The sequence below is a fragment of the Portunus trituberculatus genome, chromosome 17 (genome assembly GCF_017591435.1).
Source record: "Portunus trituberculatus isolate SZX2019 chromosome 17, ASM1759143v1, whole genome shotgun sequence".
Lineage (NCBI taxonomy): Eukaryota > Metazoa > Arthropoda > Malacostraca > Decapoda > Portunidae > Portunus > Portunus trituberculatus.
The window spans coordinates 307,501-316,646 of NC_059271.1; positions in this window are offsets into that span (position 1 = coordinate 307,501).

Consider the following 9,146-nt stretch of genomic DNA (forward strand, 5'->3'; position numbering starts at 1 on the left):
TGAATAAGACTAGAGTCCCAAACTATCAGAAAGGCAATTATGGTAGGTTACGTCAGTTATTAGGAGAGGTAAACTGGGAAGATAGTTTTGGAAATAAAACTGCACAGGAGATGTGGGATATTTTTAAGGTTGTAGTAAAGGGTATAGTGATGCAGTGTATCCCTTACAAAGATATAAGGCAGAGAAACAGGAAGCCATTATGGTGGACTCATGAGATAGGTAGCCAGATCAGAGAGAAGAAGAGGGCATATAGAGAGTTGCAGAAAAGTGGGAAGATGTAGATTTGATTAGGTACAGACAGGTCAGAGATGATTTGAGTAAGGTTATAAAAAAGTAAAAGGCAGGCAGAGATAAAACTAGCTAGAGCTGGGAGTAAAGATCCCAAAAATTATATAGTTATTACAAGGTCAGTGATAAAAGAAATAAGGATAGGATTGGACCACTCAGAAAAGATGGTGTAGTAGTGGATCAAAATGAAGACATAGTAGAATTATTGAATGAACAATTTTCTTCAGTATTTACTAGGAAAGAATAGGAAATCCTGTTACAAACAGTGCGACGAGTAGTTTAAGAGCTTTAGAAAATATTGATATAAAACCGGGAATTATTAGGAAATTTATTCTTGAACTAGACGATAGGAAAGCTAGTGGTCCTGATGAGCTACATGCCAGAGTACTTAGGGAGGGTGTAGACAGTATTTCTGAAGCACTTAAGTTAATCTTTGAAAGATCACTTAGGTTTGCTGAGATACCTCAGGACTGGAAGTTAGCTAATGTTACTCCAATATTTAAAAAGGTAGGAAGGATGATGCGAATAATTATAGACCGATCAGTTTAACTAGTATAGTATGTAAGATACTAGAGAAAATCATTAAGGGTAGTATTTGGGAGCATTTAAATGAGAATAGATTAATTAGAGATACCCAACATGGCTTTAGATCAGGGAGGTCCTGTCTTACAAATTTGCTCGATATCTTAGAATATATTACCAAGGAGTTAGATGATGGAAATAGCATAGATGTTATATATCTAGATTTTAGCAAGGCGTTTGATAAGGTACCGCATAGGAGGCTAGTGTACAAATTGAGACTACATGGGATAGGGGGTAGGTTAGTTGATTGGATTAGTGAATGGCTTTCTGATAGGAAACAGAGAGTAGTATTAAATGGGGCAATGTCTGAGTGGAAGGAAGTGGTTAGTGGGTACCCCAAGGATCAGTGCTAGGACCTCTTCTTTTCTTGGTGTACATTAACGATTTAGATATAGGAATTAGTAGCAAAGTATCAAAGTTTGCAGATGATACTAAGATAGCATGTGCAGTACAGGGTGAAAAGGACAATTACAGAATACAACGAGACCTGGACAGGCTGATAGCATGGGCAGACAGGTGGCAGATGGAGTTTAATTCTAAAAGTGTCAGGTTATGCATTTAGGTAAAGACAACACAAACTTTAACTATGAGATGGAGGGATGTTGGCTAGAGGCAGTAGAGGAAGGAAAGGATTTAGGAGTAGTGATAGACAGGACTATGAAATTTTCAAAGCAATGTTTAGAAGCAAGAAATAGGGCAAATAGGATCCTGGGTTTTATAAATAGAAATGTTAGTTATAAAAGTAAGGAAGTGGTGCGTAGCTTATATAATTCCTATGTTAGGCCCCATTTAGAGTATTGCATACAGGCCTGGTCACCCCACTATAGGCAGGATATCAACATGTTAGAAGCAGTTCAGAGAAGAGCAACTAGGATGATACCAGCATTAAAGCGCCTGGAGTATAGAGATAGATTAAAGGAATTAAACATGTTTTCATTTGAGAGGAGATGTATAAGAGGGATATGATAGAGTTATTTAAAATGTTCTCAGATACAAACTACATAGATGTGAGATCTTTCTTTACCTTAGAGGAGGGAAATAGGACTAGAAATCATGGCAGGAAGATTAGAAAGCAAGGCTGCAGGTTAGATATAAGAAAATATTTCTTTAGTCATAGAGTGGTAGACTTCTGGAATGCATTGCCAGAGACGGTTGTAAATAGCACTAGTTTGACAATGTTTAAAAACAGATTAGATAAGCACTTAAATTTATTAGATTTATAATTATGTATAGCACTGCATGATAGTTTTTATAAGAAATTTACTATAGTTAAATAAGACATGATCCCCATGTATGGGGACCACAAATTGTAGAGGATTTCGCTGCAGGACTTAGCCCTGTTAATGGGCCAAATATTTAGAATTAGTATATAATGTATTGTGTACTTGTAAGTGTATCTTTAAGTACTGATGACGAGGTCGCTGTGCGACTGATACAGGATAACCTAGATGGGCCCTGGTGGCCCTTTGTTATCCTATTATTTATGTTATGTTATGTTATGTTATAAAATTGGCGAATCAGATCCAACAAAAGTGATGGTGACTTTGGCAACACTATAACCTTCCACATGTCACTAGCATACACAATAGCTATAGCCCCACAGACCTCATTGTTTATATACTCAAAAAGCATGATTAATAACATCATGCAGACTATATTGTACAAATTAGTTTGCTTTTACGTTGTTCTCCATAACTATTTTTATTCAGGAATAAGAGAGCTCGTCCGAGGAATGGATTCCATAACGGATTCTAGAATCCTGACGCAGTAATCGGATTTGTATCGCCTCTCAGGATTCTACTGATTGAATCCAGTAATCGTCTCCCGCCCAGCCCTAACGCTCAGTCGTTCTCAACACAGCTTCGGGGGACAGACTCACGCTCTGCCTGACAATCCGCTTGCCTTCTCTCTTTGACTGGTTCTCCTGTCCTGCACAGCCAGTCTAGTTCTACAGTCTACTGTCTACAGTCACACTCCAGTGTCTAGACTGAAATTCTATATCATCACGCTTGCTACAAGCTTCATCTAGCCGCTACCGACTACAAGTCTCGCTCTGGCCACCGGCTACTTCTCAATCCTCCACGGCTACTCGCTATCAAGTCTACCAAGCTTCAATACGCTTTGTATCTTAAAATAAACGCAGGGAAAGGCCCCAGTGTTTCTCTTCAACCACACCAGAGCATATTGATGGTGCCAGCGGTACCAGGACATTGATGGTGGCAGCTGGTGTGTCGTCCACAGCTGTGATCATCACCGCCACATGCAGCCTAATGAGAAGGCTTCCCCCAACCTACCGCCCTGCCAAGGATTTCGTGGAGCTGAGGACTATCCATACATCTCGGCTACTTTATGAGTATCACCTGTCGTGAGTAAAACTTTATAACCACACTGATTAATTTTCTGTGAATATTTTTGTATGCCAGTGAGTTGGCGTTCCCGCGTAAAAAAGCGCGCCATGTTTGTCCCCAGTGTTGCCAGTGTCTGATTGGTCGCCTATGACATAAGAGCTTTCTGATTGACTCTGGACAGACGCCATATTTATTATTGTCGTTGAGGTACCAAATATTTATTTTGTGCAAGTACACACTTTTTTTTCAGTGAGTAGACATTTATACATAATTTTTTTGTCTGTGCTGATTACACTTGTGCATGTTTTGATGTGTTAGTGTTATATGCTGTGATAATTTACGTGTGCATATATAATTTATTTATTTATTACGTGATTTTCCTCAGACACGCAGTTTTCTTTTATTCAAATTTTAAGGGTAACTCCTATATTCATGATTTCTTTCAGTGTGCACTACTATAATGGTATTACTTGTCAATTTTTTTTATAATTATTTCATTGCGTTCTTATTTACAATTATATTAACGTAATTAGTACAGCACTTTATTCATTTTATTGTGTAAATTATCATTATTATATCTCTTGATTATTGTAAAAGTGTACTTAGATTATTTTTCTCAAGTCTGATACACTTATGTTCTTGTGAAGTACTCTTGTACTAATATTATTCATTTTTACAGAGTGAGCGCTTAGCAGACCTGTATGTTGAGAAGTTCTTATTTAACCTGTCTGTGACTCAAGTTATCGTCTGTTTACGTACGAGTACACGCACAGCACACCTGTACGTGGTCCAACACAATTTCTTTGGAGTGGTAACTATATATTTTTGTGTATGTTTTTACGTAGTAATAAATCTTATCAACAAATTGCCTCAATGTCTGACCCTGTTACTACTACTACTACTACAACTTCTACTACTACAACTGCTACAAATAATTTCACTCCTGTGACTACATCTACTACAAATGTCACATTACCTTTTACATCTGTGGCATCTCCAGCTATTAAACTTCTACAACATGACTCCTCCATTCAGAAATTCAGTGGGGAAGATATTGACACATATTCTCCTGCTCAATTTTTACAACTATGTGAGGATGTTCTTAGTAATTCTCAAATTCATTCAGGAGCTGATAAAATTAGTTTTGTACGTTCTCATCTTGTCCCTGGATCATTGGCTAGTGACCTTATGACTGCTACAGCATTTAATCCTAAAGTTCTAAACTATGATTATGATAAGTTTAAAGTAAACTTTTGCAAATTTTTGGTGTACCACAGCCAAAGGATAATTTTCAATGGGTTTTTGATGCTGCAGAGACAATGTTAAATCATTTTGGAAACTCAGATTTTAGAAGGGCACAGGCTCGTTCTGCACAGTTAGCTAACCAAGCTGTTTCTTCTCTCAAAGCCTCTTCCTGGTTTCAAAATGGTACTCTAGATGAGGAATCTTTTCGTCTTATCATGGAATTTCAATATTACATACAATTGCTGAGTCCAGAGGAACGTCACATTGCCTCTACCCTCCAGTATGCAAAAGGTGAAAGTCTTTTGGATTTTTCCACTAAGTTAGCAGTTAAACTGCGTAGCCAACGTCCAGCCTACGTTGCAGCTACTTCTGACACTACTTCTAGTTCTGGTGTCACACCTAAGGAATCAATAAAGCAGAAAACTAACCCTCTTATATGCCAGTATTGTCATAAAACTGGACACACAATACGTTGTTTTAAAAAAACATCATGAAAAATCAAATGCTCAGTATAGCACCACAGCTTCATCTATGAAGTCAGATTCATGCAGTTACCGTAACACTCGTTCCAGACAGTTGTCACGAGACCAAAAACCACAGCGTTATAGGTCTTGGTCACTCTGATACCACTAAAACAGCGTTGTTGCCTCCACCATACTACTGTATGGTCCACGGCAATTGTGCACATCCTACTGAGGAGTGTAGGACTATATTCAGACTTCAAAGGCAACAAACTGTCACGCCACAGTCAAATTTTCAACAGGCTGCCTTTCACAAAGCGAAGGACTAGCTACAACTTAACACTATGTGTTCCTTCCTTAACATCTGTTTCTCACCGACAGAATTTTCAATGTTACACATACAGCACGCCATTCTCTGTCTGTATGGACACTGGTGCGGATGTTAGCTTAATCGCAGAAAGTGCATATCTCAAATTGTTTCGGTTATATAAGCTTTCTTTTCAACAATGTCAACGCTCTTTCAAAGGTGTTGAAGGTTCTCCATTACACATTATAGGAAGTGTTCTCCTACCTATTTCTTTTCAGCCTCATGATTCTACCTTTCTTGCAAAATTTCACATAGTTTCAAATTTTTCCTTGCAGTGTGATGCTCTTTTAGGCTTTGATACACTTGCAGAAAATGATATTTCCCTTCATCCTAAATATCAGGCACTTTCTGATAAGGATGAACATTTTTCTGCTACATCTAACCCTAAATCTATTTTAAATGTCACCACTAAACGTGTACACTTTGAAGAGTCCCCTCTCCCAAGAGTCAACGAGTCTCTTGCGACGAGGCACCTAACTGTTCCAGCTGCTAATGCAGTTGACTCAAAGTGTTCTGTGTCTGTACCTAAAATGAGTGCAGCTGTTGTTATTGGTGATCAATATGTGGGCCCTACAAGTGCTCGCGTTATATCAGTGCGTGTCAAGGATGCCCCTGTAGGTTCCTTTGTGTTATCGCACCCTAACACTTCCAAAGTGGGGCGTCTAGCAGTAGAAAGTACCTTGTCGTCTGTACACAAGGATAATGTTACTTCTGCTTTAGTAACAAATATTACTGGCTCTTCTATCACCCTTAGAGATGATCTTCACTTGGGTTCAGTTACAGATATTGATGCAACTTCATTGCAGGATTCCACAACATGTGTAGCAGCTGTATCTTCACAGTCTTCTACTCAAAGTCCTGAAGATATTGCTTCTCAGCTTGAGCCTCATGTACAAGTTATGGATTTTCCTGATATGAAATGTAGTCTTATTAACTTACTTGTGAACCACAGGGAAGCTTTTGCTCTTCCTGGTGAGCCTCTTGGTGTTACAAATAGAGTCCAGCACCACATTGAGCTGAAACCTGACACACGTCCAGTGTACGTGCAGTCTTATAGGTTACCTCATTCTCAGCGACAGATTGCTGATGAGTTAGTCCAGAACATGCTTCAAGAAGGCTTTATACAGGAATCTTATTTTCCTTGGAACTCACCTTTACTACTAGTAAAGAAAAAAGACAACTCTTACCGTGTTGTCATTGATTTCAGAAAAGTTAACGCAGTCACGGAATCCGATCATTATCCTTTACCAGTACTTTCTGAGCTTTTACAAAACATTGGCAGTGGAAATACAGTATTTTCAACTCTTGACATTAAATCAGCATTTTGGCAAATTCCATTATCAGAAGAAAGCCGTCCTGTAACAGCTTTCTCTACTCCTACAGGTCACTATGAATGGCTTCGCTGTCCAATGGGTTTACGCAATTCACCTCTAACTTGCCAAAGACTAGTAAACTCTATGTTCCATGGTCTCATTGGTAATGGTTTATTTGTATACATGGATGATCTTATTCTAGTCTCTAAAGATACTGACACACACTTGCAGAAATTATCTCAAGTTTTTCAAAAATTCACAACAGCAGGCCTTAAGCTCAATTTGCCTAAATGTCAATTTTTCAGATCCGCATTGAATTTTTGGGACATGTTGTTGATTGTCAAGGAATTCATACTACTTCAGATAAAGTAAAAGCTATTCAAAACTTTCCAGTGCCTAGAACTACAGCACAAGTCAGTTCATTTCTAGGTCTTGCAGGTTACTACCGTGCATTTATTAAGAACTTTGCATCCATTGCTCATCCTTTAAATAAACTTAAAAAGAAAGATGTACCTTTTCAATGGACTTCAGAACAACAGCAAAGCTTTGATCAACTAAAGACTTGTTTAACACAGCCTCCTGTTCTAGCATTTCCAGATTACTCCTTACCGTTCACAATTTGCACGGACTCATCATCTTTTGCAATAGGAGCTGTCTTGATGCAACAAGTTAAAGGTCAACATCCACATGTGATTGCTTTTGCTAGTCGTGTTCTTAACAAAGCAGAGTCACACTATTCTGTAACTCACATGGAAGCACTCGCTGTAGTGTGGGCTCTCAAACATTTTCGTGATATCATTTACAACTATCCAGTCACTGTATATACTGATCATTCTGCTGTAACTCAACTTTTCTCAGGAAAGAACCTTACAGGTCGACTCGCCAGATGGTTCCTAACAGTTGAGCAGTTCCAAGCAGAGATAAAATATTTACCTGGACGTGCTAATCTCGTCGCAGATGCTCTTTCTCGTAATGTAGCTATTGCCGCAGTGACACAAGTTCATAATTTTTCTCACCAAGACTTAACGTTAGCTCAACGTAATGACCCTATTTGGAGTAAAGTCATTTATGCACTAGAATCTGGTGATGAAACAAGTTTGCCTAAATTACCTATTCCATTAAAAGAATTTGATATTCATAATGACATTCTCACGCGTACAGTACAAGTCTACGACCGTGAAGTAAAACAAATTGTCATTCCAGAATCTCTTGTCCCTACAGTCTTACATTTTGTTCATGATGCGCCACAAGCAGGTCATCCAGGTAGAGACAAAACTCTTGCTATGGCTCGCCTCAAATATTATTGGCCAAAAATGCGTCTAGATATAACTACTCATGTATCTCAATGTGTTTCTTGTGCACAGCACAAAGGTAACACTAATACAGCGCCTATTTTAGAGTATCCTACTCCAGCAGGTCCTTTTGAGACTGTCGCTATTGATTTATTGCAGCTACCATGCAGTCGGCAAGGTTCCTCTTATGTCCTTGTCTGTGTAGATTACTTCAGCCGCTTTGTAGTGTTAGCTCCTTTGCAGAACAAGTCTTCTAATGCTGTTGCCCATGCTCTAGTAACACATCTTCTATGTCCATATACTACACCAACTGTTTTGCTCAGTGATAATGAGACAGAATTCAAAAGTGAAATTTTGCAAAAATATTTGTAAACAATACAACATAACACAAACTTTTGTTTCTGTGCAGCATCCAGCCTTAAATGGTATAGTGGAACGTGCTAACAAAAAATTCTAGATGTTCTTCGCCATGTAGTAAGTCAACTTCATGATTCTTGGCAGGATTGGCTTCCACATGTTGCAGCTTCAATTAATGGATCAATTAATGCTTCCACAGGAAAAACACCACATTATATCATCTATGGATCAGAGAAACGTTTGCCATATGATCTATTGCTTCAGCCTCGTATACCTGTTTACTCTCTAGATGATTATGCAAAGAATCAGCTGAAAGCTTTTCAAATTATTCATGAGTCTGTACGACGTAATCTTCAGGCGTCTCGTCCTGAAATGATCCAGCGTCAACACATGAGTGCTACACCTGTAACTCTTAAAGTCAATGACATTGTGTATAAATCCTCCTGAGCGTCACTTAAAGCTAAATCCAAAATTTACAGGCCCTTACCGTATAGTTGAACGTATGCACGGCAACAAATTTAAAATTCTTGGCCCAGAGTCTAACATTTCAGAGATAGTACTTGTTGATCGTCTGAAGAAGAGTAATGTTCCACTGTCAGCTTCTTCTTCTACTTCTACACACATGCCTGTACAGACTTCACAGTCTTCAACAACATACACTTCTGATTCTTCACCTGTTGTACCTTCATGTCCTTACAATTTGCAGACACGTACAGGTGTGTGAAGTGTATCTCATATTATCATGTTATATTATATTATGTTGTATATATTGCATTATATTATAGTATATTCTTATGTGCTGTCCCCAGATGACACATGGGGAGGGATTAATGTAATGTAGGTAATGTTTTCTTTTGACTGTAAATTTGCTTGATTTATCAGAAGACTTATTC